The sequence below is a fragment of the Corylus avellana genome, chromosome 5 (genome assembly GCF_965113065.1).
Source record: "Corylus avellana chromosome 5, dhCorAvel1.hap1.2, whole genome shotgun sequence".
Classification (NCBI taxonomy): domain Eukaryota; kingdom Viridiplantae; phylum Streptophyta; class Magnoliopsida; order Fagales; family Betulaceae; genus Corylus; species Corylus avellana.
The window spans coordinates 19258870-19278802 of NC_142494.1; the positions used below are offsets into that span (position 1 = coordinate 19258870).

General features: G+C 34.6%; 1 long non-coding RNA gene across 1 annotated transcript; it reads left to right on the forward strand.

The window, feature by feature from the left end:
• The first annotated feature begins 730 nt into the window (after positions 1-730).
• LOC132183362 (uncharacterized) lies at positions 731-18114 on the forward strand. The gene is made up of 4 exons (XR_009440402.2): positions 731-1044; positions 1229-1458; positions 1915-2102; positions 17891-18114. It is a non-coding gene; the product is annotated as an uncharacterized LOC132183362 (long non-coding RNA).
• The last annotated feature ends 1819 nt before the right edge of the window (positions 18115-19933 follow it).

The following is a 19933-nucleotide window of genomic DNA, read 5'->3' on the forward strand; positions in this document are numbered from 1 at the left end:
TAAAAGCCTCATACATTTGATTAGTTATATATTTATCTATATTATTTAAATATTTTTTTTTTACTCTTTATTGAATTTATCTTTATTTTCTTTTTAAATTCGTATTTCACTTCCTACATCTCTTCATTCCAAACACTAACTACGACCCAAGAGGCTCGAATCTATAAAATCCAAAAGAACAACTTCAAAGAAAACCCATCACGGAGGAGGGGGACCGCCCCACCCCAATTCCTCAAGGAAAAAAAAATTTAGCAAATACCAAAAAAAAAAAAAAAAAAAACTTTTAAGCTCATCACCATCCATATATTTTTTTTTCTTAATTATGAATAAAATATGCCAACTCAACAAAAAGTAAGACAGTCAAAACAAATGAGGTGGACAAGACTCATTCGCCGATGCCCATGGGAAGGTAGGACGGCTTCCACACAGAATGCGAAACTCATCTTTGGAGTGATGGACTTGGATCGTAGGAACCAAAAACAACGGTTGAAAAAACCAAAAAAAAAAAGAAAAGAAAAAAGCTACTTTTTTTTCTATTAAAAAAAAAAAAAAAAAAAGAACCGAAAAGATGGTCTTAAAAAATCTTTAAACAACGGGTCAAAGTTCCGACATTCTTGAATTACCTGAATCTTTCTCGCCTATAAATACCTGATCTACTCCCTAATATTTTTTTATACCCACCAACATAAACAAGTTTTTGTGCTTTCCCAGAGAGAGAGAGAGAGAGAGAGATCTAGAGATCTAGAGAGACAGAGTATGGATCAGTTTCTTGAGCTTTATTCTGAATCTTTTAACATAGCCATGGTGGTCCTGCTTCTCTTCCTGTCATGGAGAATATTGTATTCTTGTTGGATTTCACCAACTCAGAGATATCAGAAGCTTCGGAGAAATGGGTTTAAAGGCCCAACTCCAAGTTTTCCGCTGGGTAATACTATAGAGATGACTAAGAAGAAAGGAGAATATTCTTCTTTGGGATCTTCCAAGTCCCCCCATGATATTCACTCAATGGTTTTCCCCTACTTTGCACAAGGCAAAAGTCACATGGTGAGCTCTTATGCTAATTAAAATATTATATATTTATTTTTATTTCATATGGGATTTATTATGACGATATGCATGGTAGTATATAGTATGCATTAGATTTTGTGTATAGGGGTAGGCAAAGAGCATGCAGAGGGAGGATGTGAAAAGATGATAAATTTAACATGCCAAGTGTTTTGTGGTGCAGGAAAAGTATTCATCTACTGGCTAGGCACGGAGCCATTTTTATATGTAGCGGATCCTGAGTTCCTTAAGAAAATGTCTGGGAAGGTGATGGCAAGGAGCTGGGGGAAACCCACTGTCTTCAAAAATGATAGAGACGCCATGTTTGGCAATGGTCTGATTATGACTGAAGGCGATGACTGGGTTCGCCACCGCCAAGCCGTCACTCCGGCATTCCACCCCACCAACTTGAAGGTCCCTCTCTCTCTCTCTCTCTAGATCTCTCATGCATCAATATGGACGGTAAATTGGTCGGACAAGATAGAAAGATCTGTCATGCATCAATATGGACGGTAAATTGGTCGGAAAATATAGAAAAGGAAAAAAGTACAACAATTTTGAATACAATTGCCGTACGAAAAGGTGTTACATCGCATTAACCCAATAAGGAGAAAGATCTAGTCGATTTTCTAAAAATCTAATTTTAAAATTCATTATGGTATAATCATAGAGAAACAACAGTTTGCCAACGTCTTCTTTGATCTATTATCTTTTGTTAGAATATTTTCAATTGAGAAATGTTATATATATAACTGATATAATTAATGTAGTAGTAAAAATCAGTCATTAATTTTAAATTTGATCTCGACATATTTATTTTCCTTCTTGTTAAATTTCCCACTAAAGGGTATTTCTTGTTAATTTTTTTAGGTTATGGCATCCATGATGAGTGCATGACTTTCTTCTTTGGAGGCCATGAGACGACAGCATTGGCAATCACGTGGACCTTGCTGCTGCTGGCTGTCCATCAAGATTGGCAACATTAGTTGAGAGATGAGATTAGAGAAGTTGTTAAAGATAAGGAGATCGATGTCAACAAGCTTGCCGGACTAAAGAAGGTAACACTATACGTTCTTTCACACACTATATGTTCGTTTTGGTTGTACATGTCAGGTGAAAGCATGTGGATGCATTGTACTATAGGTGTAGATCACATAGATTCTTGAGGTCGTGAACATGATGCATGTGGTCTTAATTAGTCGATATACGTACATTCTTTTCTTGGGAGTGGGGGATAGGGATATTAGAAAATAGAAAAGAACGCATCAGAAAATTCTTCATTGAATTTGTAGTTTAAAAAAGGATTAGAATTGACTAAATACTTTAGTTTACGGAATGGAAATGTAGCCAGGTCACATAGTCAATAAGATTTTTCTTCTTTGAATTTTAACTTGAAAAATTAAAAAAAAAAAAAATTCCGAAGAGCTGTTGCCTTGGCGGTCGATCGTTACCCTAGTTGGTGTCAACTACCAACCTTGAAAAAAAGGTCACTCATTGGTCAACGGTGACCAAGAAGTGCTAGCTACAACACGCGGCAAAGCGCGTGATCTACAGTATTTGATGGAATCTAGGAGGAGGGCCCGTGTCAGCGTCATATCTATACGGAGTTTTTTTTTTTTTTTTTTCTAATATATCTATACGGAGTTGAGAGTACCACTTTAGGGATACTACAAACTCCCTCCCACGACATTTGGCAACACCCTATTGGTTTACTATGCAAAAACTCTTGTAAGCCACCGGGGGTGTAAGCCAGCTAATACAACTCGATAGCTTGCTCAATACCTGCTCGGTTAAGTTTGACCCGAATTCAAGCTCGACACTATACAAGCTTGCTTGTTACTGTTAAAACACGCTCAATTGATTGTGATAGATATTCGACTTGTTCGATTAAACTTAATGGAGACTTGTGAGCTCGACTCGTTTAAGATTTGAACTGGCTCGTTAGCATGACTCGTTAGCTTGTTCATATATCTTGTATATATATATTAGTAATTAAATAATATATGTTATATGAATTATTTAATATTCATGTGTATGTATTAGTTGACATACTAACTAGTTAGTTCATAAATTAACATATTATCTAGTTAATATATATATATATATATATATATATATATATATATATATATATATTAAGTAAATATAATTAAGTACATGTTACTCAATACTTCTATGTATATTACTTATTTTATTATACATGTGTGTTATATATTAGTATTAACATACTAACTAGTAACTAGCTAATTAATAAACTAACATATTAACTAGGTTAATATATATTAAATTACTAACTTAGTATAATTAACTATAGGTTATTTTGACAAACAAAAAAAGTATATGTTACTTAATATTTGTATGAGTATTATATATATGAATATATAATATACATACTTGTTAGTTAATATATATTAACTTAGAATTACTATTAAGTGTTAGATCAGAAGATCTAAAGATGATGTGAATTTGAATTAGAAAAAAAAAAGATTATATGAATTATTATATGATATGATCATATATATCATAAATTAAGTGATTAATATTAGAATCAACAATGTGTTTTTTAAGAGATATATGCTCTTGTTATGTTTAGAGTATTATGCTCTAGATATCATTATAATTTAGAAGTTATGTCATATGAATTATCATCCGAATTTAGTCACATTTTCATATGGTCTACCATTATAATTTATATGATTATATTAAATGATTAATTGATGATTAAATCATATGATTATATAACAATAAAATATACATATATAATATGACATAAGTCATAAGTATAAAAACTCATACTAATACAACAATTAAGTACCCCGAGACTTAATAACTAGTTAGTTAATAAACTAACATATTAACTAAGTTAATATATATTAAATTACTAACTTAGTATACTTAACTATAGGTTATTTTGACAAAAAAAAATTATATGTTAATATTTGTATGTGTATTCTATATATGAATATATAATATACATACTTGTTAGTTAATATATATTAACTTAGTATTACTAAGTAAGTTAACTATTTTCAAAAAACAAAAACAAAATAAGTTAATCAAAACAAGTTTCATAAATAGTAACTAATATAAAATATTATGACATATGGTTAAGTTCTTAACTAATTAAATATATAACTATACTGAATAGTTAATATAAAAGCAAGTATTAACATACTAAATACTAAATATTAAATATAGTTAGTGTTAGATCACATGATCTAAAGATTATGCGAATTGTAATTTGAAGAAAAAAAAAGATTATGTGAATTGTTAGATCATATGATCATATATATCACAAATTAAGTGATTAATATTATAATCAACAATGTGTTTGTTTAGAGTTATATGCTCTTGTTATGTTTGGAGTGTTATGCTCTAAATATCTATTTTTTGATGAATGAAGATTACAATGTTTATCAAAAAAAAAAAAAAAAAAAAGTTTGTTACAATCACAAATTAAGTATTATCATTATAATTTAGATGTATCATATGAATTATCATTCGAATTTAGTCACATTAATTATCATATGGTCTAATATTTTGCCATATGAACATATAATTACTAGTTAAATAACTTAGTAAGCATAGTTAAAGATTTATGGTGTAAGTTTCATAATATTTAAGTATTAGTGTATTATCACTATAATTTATAGCATTAAACGGATTGGAAGATTATGTTACTGCTTGTAATTGACGCATTGTAATATTATTCTTGCACTTGTTTCTTCTAAAGCTCTCACTTGATTTTCACGTTGAATATCGCCAAAGTAATTTAAATTAATTAAATTAAAGGGATATTCAGGAATTAATCTTGAATAGAATAATAAAATAGTAATAATAATTACTAGTGTCATAAATAATTATTTGTAATAGTAAATTGTAGTTAAATTAACTAAGGGGTTAAATATTAATTAACAAATGATGGAAATAAAATAAGGTGGGGGCAGTAGTGTAGTTTAGAAAAGTGAGGTTTGAATTAAAAAGAAAATCTACATACTACCACGTGTGTGGCTTTGATTGGCTATATGGGGATATCTTATCCCCTTAGCCTTAGCAAAAGAAAACAAAAAAAAGGGACCAAGCCCTTGCTTTTGGTAAAACACGTAGCCCTTTCTTTTCTTCCCTTTTTCTTTTCTTCTTCCCCTTCTTTCTCCCACGCCGTTGTCTCTGCTCCCTTGCATATTGCTTTACATCAGAGAGAGAGAGAGGCAAAGAGCGAGAAACACTGTGTGCGGCTAAGATGGTGGCGATTTTTGGGCTTAGCTAACGGAGTGGCTCAAGAAAGGTGAGAAGTTGGGGAACCGAGCTGAGTGCTCGATAAGACACTCAGCTCGCCTAGAAGAAGAGCTCGAGCCCGATCTCGCACTAGATTTTCCTCTTGGCGAGTCGAGCCGAGTCCACCATTTATGGCTTGTCACGAGCTCGAGCCGAGCTCCAGCATGTGAACAGTACATACGAGCCAATCTTGAACACCTCCAACTCACCCGAGCTCGGCTCGTTTACAGATTGCAGGCATGTTCCAAAATCTGCACCAGCTTCTTCACGCATAGACCAACGTTATCCCCTTGGGCCTACAAAGGAAAAAATTTCTCTACCAAAAAATATACAGCTCTGCTCTCTCTGCCCCACTCCCACGCCTTCGGATTCTGGCAACGCCACGCCCACCCAGATCGGAGCCGCCACCCTTGACGACGACCAACAGTGCCGCCGCCCACCATCCGGTATTTCTCTCCTCAAACGCTCCTATCTCTCCTCCCACTCTATCCCCCTTCGTCCTCTAGAACCCACACCTTCCACCTCCACCACCTCCGGAACTGAAATCAGCGGCTACGCCCACCCGCCACGACACCAGCACCAGCGACGCCCAACCCACGCTTTGTTTTGTTTCATTTCGAAAATGGGTAAGAACTTTAGGCTTTGAAGTTACGAGTTTAAAACGGAATTTCTGGGTATGTGATAGGTTACCAAATGTTGGCATGCAATTTATGAGTGTCTTTTTATCGATTTGCATTGGTTGAGTTTTTGTAGATTTTGGGCATTCAGTTGATGCCCAATTTTATGAAGATTTTGGGAATTTGGGGTAGTTGTAATTTTGGTCATTTGGTTTCCACCTTTCCTTTCCTTTTTTTTTTTTTTTTTTTTTTTTTTTTTTTTTTTCTTTTCTTTTCTTCTTATTTTTCTCTATTTCTCTTCTTATGCTCTGTTATGGCAAAATAAAAATAAAATAGAGACTGCTATACATCTTATTTGCTTATATACAATTTTCTCTTTCTCATCTATTTCTCTTCTTTTGCTCTGTTTTGTCATCTATACGATAGATATATGCATTTCATATGCTGCTTATATATTTGTAAGATTCTCAGAGTTGCAAGGTTTCACATTTTGGAGAGCATATATTTGTATGTCGTTAATATTAGTCATTGCCTTCTAGGTTCGTCACTGATAGTAGTCGTATGGGTTGAATATTAGAATAAATATAAATATGATGAGTAATCAACAAAAGCGATAAGTTTCAATATAGTTTGGTAAGATAATTCGAGAAATTCTGGGCCAATCCTAATTCGAGAAATTCACAATAAATAGAAAATATAATTCTAATAGAGACAAATCCCATATTTCTTACTAGAGATTGCTTTATGAGGAATTCTCCGTATTTTCCTAATAAGACTAATAATACATCATTATCTTATTTAATAATAATTCTAATATGTAAATAATAATAATATTAAAAAAATTATAATATATTCACACGTCCTTTTAGAGCTCATTTTAGGAGGAAATTCTTGAACCAATATCAAGAATCTTTGAAGCGTCTTCTCAAATTACCCTTAAAATCAACAAAAGTTAAGCCATTAGAAATGAGGTAACCAGAGTCCCATTCAAAGCTGTCAAGAAATGACCATGAACAGTGTGCCTTCACGTTTGCGCCCTCCCTGCACAAAATTCAATCGTTAATATCTACAATTAAAATTGAGATAGAAAAATACTCTTATGATTTATTCACGATTGAACCTTTGTCGAATCGCTTTTTAAGGTTTAAAAATTATCAATTTATTTTATAAGGATAAAATCATAATTAAATAGATTTTTTTTTATTCTACCTTCTGTTGATACCAAATCATATTCAATAAAAAGATGACATGCGTCTTGTTTAGTAAAAATATAAAGAAACATAATTTTATAAATTTATTAGGTATAAAAATAAAAACTAAAAAACACTATAAATATTGGTTATTTATTTATTAATTAATTTTGTTGCTTTATATTTATAATTTTTTATATTTTTTTAAGCATGATAGTGTCATCTTATTCTTACTTTCTTTTTTGTAATTTTAGAAAATAATATCTACCTATAACCAGGAGGGATCAGGCTTAGGTGTGGTAGTTCAAAATTACCGCACGTATGGTGTTAAATCTCTTAATGGTTGAGATTAAATAGAAAAAAAAACAAAGGTTGAGATTTAACACACTTAACGCCGTCTGCCTTGCAAAACCCATTTCGTTCTAAACCCATTTTCTTCTATTGCCTTTCAATCACAGAGAGCGAGAGAGAGAAGAAGACGAAGGTGAAGAGGAGAAAGAAGGTAAAAGAATTTTTACCTCCTAACCGGCACCCACCGTTGCTCTAGGCGGTGCAGACAGTGGCCGGAGTCGCCGGCCACTCTCTCCTCCCTCAATCTTCTCCAACTCTCAACCCATCTTTTATCTCTTAAATCTCTTCCTTTCTCTCTCTAAACTCATTCTCTCACGCTTCAAAATCCAGTCTCAAATCATCACCAAATCAACACCCATCACAACAGATCGAGAGAAAACAAAATGACAAAAGAAAAAAAATTCTTTTACCTTCTTTCTCCTCTTCACCTTCGTCTTCTTCTCTCTCTCGCTCTCTGTGATTGAAAGGCAATAGAAGGAAATGGGTTTAGAACGAAATGGGTTTTGCAAGGCCGATGGCGTTAAGTGTGTTAAATCTCAACCTTTGTTTTTTTTTTTTCTATTTAATCTCAACCATTGAGAGATTTAACAGCATACGTGCGGTAGTTTTGAACTACCACACCTAAGCCTGATCCCTCCTGGTTATAGGTAGATATTATTTTCTAAAATTGCAAAAAAGAAAGTAAGAATAAGATGACACTATCATGCTTAAAAAAATATAAAAAATTATAAATATAAAGCAACAAAATAAATTAATAAATAAATAACCAATATTTATAGTGTTTTTTAGTTTTTATTTTTATACCTAATAAATTTATAAAATTATGTTTCTTTATATTTTTACTAAACAAGACGCATGTCATCTTTTTATTGAATATGATTTGGTATCAACAGAAGGTAGAATAAAAAAAAATCTATTTAATTATGATTTTATCCTTATAAAATAAATTGATAATTTTTAAACCTTAAAAAGCGATTCGACAAAGGTTCAATCGTGAATAAATCATAAGAGTATTTTTCTATCTCAATTTTAATTGTAGATATTAACGATTGAAGTTTGTGCAAGGAGGACGCAAACGTGAAAGCACACTGTTCATGGTCATTTCTTGACAGCTTTGAATGGGACTCTGGTTACCTCATTTCTAATGGCTTAACTTTTGTTGATTTTAAGGGTAATTTGAGAAGACGCTTCAAAGATTCTTGATATTGGTTCAAGAATTTCCTCCTAAAATGAGCTCTAAAAGGACGTGTGAATATATTATAATTTTTTAATATTATTATTATTTACATATTAGAATTATTATTAAATAAGATAATGATGTATTATTAGTCTTATTAGGAAAATACGGAGAATTCCTCATAAAGCAATCTCTAGTAAGAAATATGGGATTTGTCTCTATTAGAATTATATTTTCTATTTATTGTGAATTTCTCGAATTAGGATTGGCCTAGAATTTCTCGAATTATCTTACCAAACTATATTGAAACTAATCGCTTTTGTTGATTACTCATCATATTTATATTTATTCTAATATTCAACCCATACGACTACTATCAGTGATGAATCTAGAAGGCAATGACTAATATAAACGACATGCAAATATATGCACTCCAAAATGTGAAACCTTGCAACTCTGAGAATCTTACAAATATATAAGCAACATACGAAATGCATATATCTATCGTATAGATGACAAAACAGAGAAGAAGAAGAGAAATAGATGAGAAAGAGACAATTGTATATAAGCAAATAAGATGTATAGCAGTCTCTATTTTATTTTTATTTTGCCATAACAGAGCATAAGAAGAGAAATAGAGAAAAATAAGAAGAAAAAAAGAAGAAAGAAAGGTGGAAACCAAATGACCCAAATTCCAACTGCCGAAAATTCCCAAAATCTTCATAAAATTGGGCATCAACTGAATGCCCAAAATCTACAAAAACTCAACCAATGCAAATCGATAAAAAGACACCCAGAAATTGCATGCCAACATTCGGTAACCTATCACATACCCAGAAATTCCGTTTTAAACTCGCAACTTCAAAGCCGAAAATTCTTACCAATTTTCGAAATGAAACAAAACAAAGCGTGGGTTGGGCGTCGATGGTGTTGGTGTCGTGGCGGGTGGGCGTAGCCGGTGATTTCAGTTTCGGAGGTGGTGGAGGTGGAAGGTGTGGGTTCTAGAGGATGAAAGGGGATAGAGTGGGAGGAGAGATAGGAGCGTTTGAAAAGAGAAGCACCGGATGGTGGGTGGTGGCACTGTTGGTCGTCGTCATAGGGTGGCGGCTCCGATTTGGGTGGGCGTGGCGTCGCCATAATCCGAAGGCGTGGGGGTGGGGGAGAGAGAGCAGAGCTGTGTATTTTTGGGTTGTAGGCCAAAGGGGATAACATTGGTCTATGCGTGAAGAAGCTGGTGCAGATTTTGGAACAAGCCTGCAGTTTGTAAACGAGCCGAGCTTGGGCGAGTTGGAGGTGTTCAAGATTGGCTCGTATGTACTGTTCACAAGCTGGAGCTCAGCTCGAGCTCGTGACGAGCCATAAATGGTGGACTCGGCTCGACTCGCCAAGAGGAAAATCTTGTGCGAGATCGAGCTCGAGCTCGTCTTCTAGGCGAGCTGAATGTCTTATCAAGCACTTGACTCGGCTCGCCAACTTCTCACCTTTCTTGAGCCACTCCGTCAGCTAAGCCCATTGTTTTATTAGGATTCATTATTTGGGGCCATATTAGGAATCGTTGTTTTTGAATTACTTTTTTACCATGATTTTTTTTTAATAGGTAAATCACTTTTCTTTCCATCAAAGATTTAGAGCATAAAGCTCTTACATCACATAACATGAAACTCTTAAAAACTTTGAATTACTTTTTTACCATGATTTTTTTTTTAATAGGTAAATCTCTTTTCTTTCCATCAAAGATTCAGAGCATAAAGCTCTTAGATCACATAACTTGAAACTCTTAAAAACATAGGCAAAAGCTATGTTATTACAAAATCGTTGATACATCAAAAAATCTAACAATCAAATCGTATCCATGACCTCCGATCAAACCCATGTACAAATTTCATTTATGACATAGATTTGCTCCTGCTAGACTAGTTATAAAACATGGGTAGATCATTTCCCTACAACAAAAGTTTTTATTTTCTAGCTGAGAGAGATAAGCCATCACACCGAAAATTATCCGTCCTCAACTCAAAAGCCAGAACAACATAAGTAAACAAAAAAATTACAAACAACAATCACACACATGCGCGTGAGATTCACGCTATCCACGCTTTGACGCGTTCAAACCACAACCGCGACCGAAGGGAAAACGTCTGTTGTCTACGGGACTTATTGGCGCCGGGAAAGAAGGCATAATGACACGTATAGGACTTGGCCCAGCAGTGAAAACGTAAATCTGCTTCACAAAAAGCCAATCTAAGAACCCTTGCAAAAACCAAGAAAGCAAAAAGATGGGGGAGGAAAATGAACTGTGAGGTGGAGTAGACAGCCAAAGCAGTGGAGAAGACTGGGCGCTACTGCTGGAGTCTAAGCAAAATCTAAAACAAAAATGGAAAGGGAAGAACGATTTTTTCTCCCTTTTAGATGGCAATGGAAGGGGGCTAGGGTTTTTGTCTCTACCTGTGAAGAAAAAGTTTTTTTTTTTTTTGGGAAAAATATAATTTAGCTGCCCAAACTACCAGCCGTTTGCGATTTAACCCCCTAATGTTCAAAAAGTAATAAAGTAGCCCCTCAAACTACTAACGAGTTACAATTTGGCTACTCCGTTAGTGGTTACCGTCAAATAGGATGAAAAATTTAATATGACGTTGTTTTGGTAAGGTTAAGTTACTAAAATGCCATTTTGGGATAAAAATCAATAGAAAAATGCCTCCCAAAACAACGTCGTTTTGGGAAAAAAATAATTAAAAAAACGGTGGTTTAGTGCCCCTAGCTCTAGAATTCGACCAATATCTCCGAACCGAACCATATCTAGACAAACATCGCCGTTTAAGGTTACGCCATGAAGCAATAACTCAGATGAAGGAAAACACATGCAAATTAGCATGCCGCCAACTGGGGAAAATTCTCTGGCTGAGAAATAAAAATGGGTGGAATATGAACCGGATTGACGCCACAGAGGTGTTTCAAAAGCACAGCGACAAAGAAGCCGAGGAGGCATGAATGGAGCATGTCGCCGGACCGAGCAATCAAATCGTCGAACACTTTCTTTACAATAAGCATGGTCCAAAAGACCCAATTCGAGCATCAAATGCCCTAATTCGAAGAAAATCCACAAAGCATTAAACAAACAAGAAAAATAAATCCATAGAAATTGAGAGAGAGGAGGAGGAGAAACATACCATAGCGAATTGGCATTGATTTTTCTTGATTTGTCACGTTCCGGCGAATTGGGTCGCTGGAGAAGAATGTCCAACAGTGTTGTCGTCACTGTTGGGATCCACCGAAGAAGACCGTCTAACGTCCCTGGTGGATCCCATAGGGGTGGCCGACGAGCCACTCCTAAACTAGAGTTTTTTAATTAATTTTTTTCTCAAAATGACGTCGTTTTAAAGGCATTTTTTAAATTAATTTTTATCCTAAAAGGGTACTTTAGTAATTTAACCTTGCCAAAACGACGTCGTATTTAATTTTTCATCCAATTTGATGGTGTTGACTAACGAAGTGGCCAAATTACAACTTATTGGTAGTTTGGGGGCTACTTTATCACTCTTTGAACAATTTTTTTTGGGGGGGGGGGGGGAGGGGGCTAAATCACAAATGGCTGATAGTTTGAGGTGCCTCTTTTATATTTTTCTCTTTTTTTATTTTTTTTTTAGTAAGAAGAAAAAGTTTTTAAGTGTTTTTTTTTTTTTTTTTTGATATGTCTACACAAGAGGGGGAGAGAGATTCGAACTAGTAACCTCTACTTTATTATGCGTAGTCCCAACTGATTGAGCTACCTCTTGAGGACGTTTTTAAGTGTTCTTAAGTATTACTAATGAAAATATAGTGACCCTAACACCACTTTTTTACTATGATTAGAATGCCTTAATTAAAGAATATGATCTAACATAAACATATGATCATGACAAATTTATTTATTCTTTTAAAAACGAAATCTATCAGCTCATCTATTTTTTTAAAGATCAGATGGTCATATCTGATTTTTTTTTTTTTTAATGATCAAACGGTCAGATTTTGATCCTAAGATATAATTTATTTATTTTAAAGATTTCAATCTGATCATCTGATTTTTTTTTTTTTTTTTTTTTAGAATGGACGGTCAGATCTTAATTACATTTTTTTTTGTTAGATCAGACGGTTAGATTGAAATCTAATCCTTTGATAAAAAAAAAAAATATATTAATTAATTTGAAGTTGTAAAATTCAAAAGGCTGTAGATTCTCGGCTGTTCGATTTCTCTAGCGTAATCCTAGCCGTTTATTCCTTATCTTCTGAATTAAATGCATTTGACATAAATATTGATCCAACGGCTGTAATGAGAGACATGTTTGATCCAAAAGAGCACAAAATCGCCCAAGGAGATATGTTTGAAATTATTTGAGTTGCTGACCTTCCCGCTTACCGAGGCATAAATTGCGCCGTTGAGTTTTCATTTCAGCCGTTGGATTTTTGTTAAGTAATCTGAGTCGTTCATCATGGACAAATGCGATCCAGTAAGGCTCCCGTGCATCAATCAAAGGAAAACTCGCTTTCATATAAATGATCAAACACCTCTGGTTAAATCAAAATGGTGATAATATACAATAAACAGAATGGATGACACGTTTGCCTTATTTCAACAAAATACGCCCACATTAAAATTATTTTCCTTCCTGACAGTCCAGCGTTTCATGGTTCTCTATACACGCATCTGGTAACTAATCTAAACCGTTGGATTTTTGATGAAGTGAATCTCAGCCGTCCATCGTGGTAAATAGAATATAGCTGTCTTGCACCAATTTAAGTGACAATTATATGGTGTTTTAAATACCATTGAGCCCACTTTTGTACATTGAATCTAATGGTCATGATCACATATGTAGATTACGATTGATAATGAACGTGCACGATGACAGATGGAACCCATTGCATAAACATCTGGCCTTACCGAATAAAAGCCCACGAGCGTAATGGAGAAAAATAATGGAGGAAATCTCATTCCTCTCTCATCCTTTCCTCATTACTTGTTCAGCTAGAAAAGGAAAATTGAATCCTTGCATTGTGACACCATGATGCCCAATAATTCAATCTCATCTATCAGTGGACCAGACTCAGACTGTGTCGGTGTAAAGAGAAATTGTCACGGGTGGTTTGCAGAGTACATCACGGGTGAGGGTAGAAAGCTTGTAAATGGTAAAGTGCAGGTAGGGGTGTAAACGAGCTAATACAACTCGATAGCTCGCTCAATACCTGTTCGGTTAAGCTTTGACCCGAACTCGAGCTCGACACTGTAGGGCGGAGGGAAGGGGGGTCGAGAGGGGTCAAATGCCCCCCCTCACACCCAAAAATTTCCCCCACTTTCCGTGAATCTTCCTGAATGCCTTTTTGCCCACCCTCAACACTCAACAGGGAATAAATTGCCCTGAGCCACTCATCAGTCATCAGATATTAGGGCAAATGACTCAAGTGTGAGGCGGCGACATCTTGATTTTTTTTATTCTTACAGGGTTTCAGGTTTTTGGTTAGACAAGAGGGAGAAGACGATGTGAGATATATTTTACTACTTTACTAAACACACCGTTTCATTTTGGTTGTTAAGTTCCCGTTTTTACCTAAGCATGAGACTCGCAAGCTGTCAATGCACCGTTTTAAAAGGCTTGTGCAGTTGCTTTTTTTTTTTTTGTTTCTTTTTTTTTATCGCATCACTATGACTCTATGAGTCTGTGTCAATTTTGAAACTATTGTCAATTTCAATGCTATTTTTTACCCTAGAAAATTGCCAAACAGTAATTATATCTTTAAATTTGCTTAAAAATTCAGTCAATCGACAAATCAAGTAACTAGCTTTTTTATTTACTAAGTGAAAAGAGTGTTTAAACTAGAACAAATTTTCACTTTGTCAATCTTTTTGACAATTTTTGTGTTTCTTTAAAATTATGAGATATGTAATTAAATTTTTATACTGATTTATTTACAAATGTACCATTTAAAAATAAAATCGTATATGCAGATTTTTATATCTAGATTACTTTTTAAAATTAATTCTTGATGAATATATATTTTCTGTCACATATTTTAATTGTATGAAATATATAATTATAGTTCTGGAGATCATGGAAAACAATAATGGTTCTCTTGAATAAATTAACGCTAGGTGTGAAAAAATAAAATATAAGTTACATTTATATGCTTTAAATAATAATTAAAATTTCTTGAATTGTTTATTTATTTCATTATTTATGTTCTTTAATATTTTTAATCAATTTTCTTAACTTTATTTTTTAATTTTGACCCCTCTGGACGAAAATTCTGGCTCCGCCACTGTGTACAAGCACGCTTGTTACTGTTAAAACCCGCTCGATTAGTTGTGATACATACTTGACTTGCTCGATCAAACTCAACGGGAACTCGTGAGCTCGACTCGTTTAAGACTCGAACCGGCTCGTTAGCATGACTCGTTAGCTCGTTCATATATCTTGTATATGTATATATACAAGATATATTACAAAAAAATAGTTATATATATTAGTAATTAAATAATATATGTTATATGAATTATTTAATATCCATGTGTATGTATTAGTTGACATACTAACTAGTTAGTTCATAAATTAACATATTATATATATAATCACGAAAAATAGGAAAACAATTTTAATTCAATTGCTGGGAAAACAAAACCATCATGAATACAAAGTCTTTTCCATGATGAAGATAAGCATTGCAACCCACATGTTTATCCACATACGTTTTCTCAAAAAAAAGAAAAAAAAAAAAATCAAATTTCAAGTTGTTCTTGAACTCCTTTTAGAACTAACATTATCTTCTTATAAATAAATAGGACTTGAGCCCACCAACTTGAATATTGATATTTTTCAGCAATCATCTTCACACTTTTTGACAATTTGAGCCATTATCAACAATCTCCACCTTGGCGAAAATTTGGCAACCTCCACCTCAGACCTCAAGTCCGCATCTTGACCGATGCCCATCCCCACGCCCTAGGATGTCGTACAAAACACTGTCTACACCAACAGTAATAATTCTACAAGAATTATCATGCTCTACCATAAATAGCACATGCACTTAGAATTAAACCATTCCAAGAATTTTCATTTTCGGCATATGTCGAAAAAATCTTGCTGAAAAATATGGTGCAATTTCCATGTTTGGTTCCCTTAGAAGTTCATTAGCTATCGACACCCTTTTCCACCACATACCCGACATCAAAAAACCAAACCAACGTCTTGTATGCAAATGTGGACCCGCTAATAGAACACATCCATTATCCTAATATTTTTAGCGGTCATGCTAGAGGATGTACATGCCCTTATCAAAGAACATCATCATCTCTCTCTGTAACGAGAGAAACAGTATTAGTGTTTTTGGAGCACTCTGCCAAACTTACTCCTCTTTTTGGGCAATTTCTTTTAACGTGTCCAGATTTCCCGCAACCCCAGCATACAAGATTTCCCTTCATAGGGTTCTTTTTCTTCCAGTTTGCAACTACCAACACCGAGTTCTCAGTTGTAGAATTCTGTCCACCACTCAGCCTTCTTTCCTCTGACAGAAGTTTGCTAGTAACTTCTAAGAAGAAAATCTTCTCCTTCCCATGAATCAAAATTGGCTTCATATGTTCATAGGATGACGGAAGAGACAAGATAAGCCCCAAGGCCTTATCTTCATCGTCCATTTTAACTCCCAGAGCTTCGAGTTCGAGACGATTCCATTGAGAACATTCAAATGGTCTGAAATAGTCGCACCCTCAACCATTCGCAGTGTATGAAACTGCTCCTTCAGGTACACTCGGTTAGAGATTCCCTTCGTCTTATACATCTCCTCGAGCTTCTCCCAAAGCTCCTTTGCCGTTGACGTCCCTTGCACATTAGCAACAACTTTCTTAGCTAGACACAACTGAATGGAACTCGCTGCCCTCAGATCCAAATCCTCCCAGTGTACGTTGCTAGTACTGGATTTTTCGGCACCATCACTGGAACTAGAGGCGGGTATACCTCTCAACGTTTTGGGTAGCCCAGATTGGATTAGGATGTCCTTGACTTGTATTTGCCACAAGCCAAAGTTCATTCTCCTGTCGAACCTTTCAATCTCAAACTTCAAGGACTGCATTTCTTCTTAACGAGTAGAAATCCACAACCAAGCTCTGATATAAATTTTTGGAAAAATTGATAATTAATTGGCAACTAATTTCTCACCAACCCTTTATGCGAAAGACAAGTTTGGAAAGAAAACACTCGAGAACACACACCAATCACACACGTACACAAAGAGTTTATGTGGTTCGGCCATATGTCTACGTCCACGGGACGTGATCCGGTCTCCTTTTTTACTATTGAGAAATATTGAGTACAATGGTACAAGCCTGAACCGCTCAAGTTTAATATCTCAAACCTAAGCCCTTAACACCTTGTACACCCCACTCAACTGTCCCTCTCAAATACTCAGTAAAGAAAAATTCTATACACATTGTAAATGCCACAAAGTGCTCTCACCAATTTGGATTTTTCGGATAATCTCAACCAAGGACTACATATCCTTTTATAGAGGCTTAATCACGAAAAATAGGAGAACAATTTTAATTCAATTGCTGCTGGGAAAACGAAACCATCATGAATACAAAGTATTTTCCATGATGAAGATAAGCATTGCAGCCCACATATTTATCCACACACGTTTTCTCCAAAAAAATCAAATTTCAAGTTGTTCTTGGACTCATTTTAAAACTAACATTATCTTTTTATAGATAAATAGAACTTGAGCCCACCCACTTGAATATTGATATTTTCCAGCAATTATCTTCACACTTGTTGACAATTTGAGCCATTATCAACAATATCGAATGCCCTTTTGAAATTTTTGGTGTTTGAATGAGTTTTGCCGTTTTGGATATGGGATTGAATGCTTTGGGTGTGTCATTGTTTGGATATGTATGTCCTCGTGTACTGACTGGATATGATACTCAAGAGTGCCTGTGTATACGAGTCTGAGTTCAATGTCTTTTTTTTGTTATGTTTTGTTTTGTTTTTTATTTTTTTTATTTTTTATTGGTTGTTGATTAATTTCATCTCCTTTTCTTGTGGCTTCACATTCTGGCTTGATGCAGCCCTAGCCTAACTTATAGCTTCGATGCTTAAAAGGTTGAGGGTGTCACTTGATGCAACCAGTGACAACTTTTTTAAATTCTAATATTCTTTTTGCATTCTATACGTTTGATGAAATTTTCATGAGGAGAGCTTATTAATTTTCAGGTGTAATTTATTATAATTTTGCATTATCATTTGCAATCCAAGGATCTGGAAGATTCGATGCTGTCACCCAAGGATCAAATCACATCCAAATTAAATCAGTCTTGTAAAGAAAGATCCAATACTAAGAAGGAAATCATCGCAGAATTTTGTCTGTAAAATATGTAATTGACAGCACATTACTTGCGGACATTTAACCTCTCCTTCGTGTATAAGTATCATGTACACCTTTGAGAATAAGATACAATAATCTTTTTACCACAATAAGTTCTTACATACACATTTGAAGAGTTCATACACATTGAACATTGTATCTTAATCTCAAAACAGACGGGATAGTTTCATTGGCTTTAGTTGCTCTAAAATAATTCCCCTTTAATAATTGTTTTTTTTTTTTTTTTGTAAGGTAAAGATTTCATTTAAAAAAACAAAATATGCAAAGAAGGGATAGGGATGGCTAAATTTGAGTCTCATGATAACAACCCCTTTCACTTTCATCCACATAAACACATTCTTCTTCTCGATGTACATTGCCATTCAAGTAAATGCACACTTTGGGGTTTTCTGGAGCAATTTCACCCCTGAGACAAGCTCCCCAGCCAACAACTTGTGATAATTGTGCTCAAAAGTGAATTCTTCATTGTACGAATGTTTTCATAAGCATAAGCCACCCAAGGATTTCAATAAATTTTCAACTCAGTAACCTGCTTTGCTGAAAATCCACCTCAGAACTATAGCTGCTCATTTTTGACAAGGGAGTGCTCAAGTTCTGTAAGTAAATTTGTAACCCACCAATTTACAACCACAATTTTCTTGGCTCTGGCAAGGAAGAAAAAAAGAAAAGCACAAATTAATGGGAAAAGCCTCCACCTATGCAAAATTTCTCTAAAAGGTAGAAAAAAAAAAAAAAAAAAAGAATCCCCTTTTCCCCTACAGATCATTTCCCTACAATCCCATCTACGGATACCCTTTTTTCTCCTTAAACCAAATTTTCTTGGCTCCTACCTAAAACCTTGATGAATATCTAACATTAGCCTTTTGCCATTATCATCCAGGATTCCCTCTATTAGCTGTATTAATTCTTATACTGTGCAACGATTAAAATTAATGAGACCCAATAAATTAAAATGGGCCATTTGTGAGTCTTCTTAGACCGCTTGCATGTAGGCTGTAGCTCTAGTTGAAATTTGAGACTGCTAGATGACTTCCAAATTCGTCCTTCAAGTCTTCAAGTGATATAATCATAACAGTAACATCATCATGGTACTTTCTGCGGTCTCCCTCTGGGTGATGTCCAGTAATTCATGGAAATCCATTCCTGCAAAGAAAACCACCTCAAGTTTAAAATCACGAAATGATATGAAATCATCGATATAAACCTCTTATATATCTTGCTGAAATGGTGGTTTCAAAGCAACAACAAATCTAAACTTATGGTTCTACCCACAAAACCAACAGATAAACAAAAATTCTTTAGAGTCTATAAAATATAATTGTACTATTCAATTGACATAAAGGGGAAACTAAAAAAAAGTGCAGGATGACTTAATTTATCTAACAATTTGAGTTAACCAATAGAGATTCAATTCCCTACATATGAAGGTAAAATGCAAAACAGACCTCAACAAGGGATATCCTACATTCAAATTGGAAAAAATTGAACAAATCAGAATCAACAGGCATTCAACAATATAAATCCAACCCATGTTTCATTACTGCAACACCATATGAAATTCTTCATAGAACAGAAATTTATGTTCGAAAATACACTTCTAGCCTTCTGGCCTTCTGTGGATCCAGAACTTCAAGGCATCTTCTATATGAAGAGTGGGCGAGCATGTGCCGTGGCCCCTACAATCTTGCTTAAAATTGTTTACTTCGTAAGGAAAGTTTTGATTTTGTTGATCTACGGCCCTCCCGTGCTTTGGACTCGTGCCGTAAGAATAGAAGCAATTTTGTTTTTACTTTTAGATTTCATGAGAGTTGTGCGGTTTTTTCTTTCTTTTATGTGTAGTTGTGTCAGGGTTTTCTTTTTAAACTTTTCTC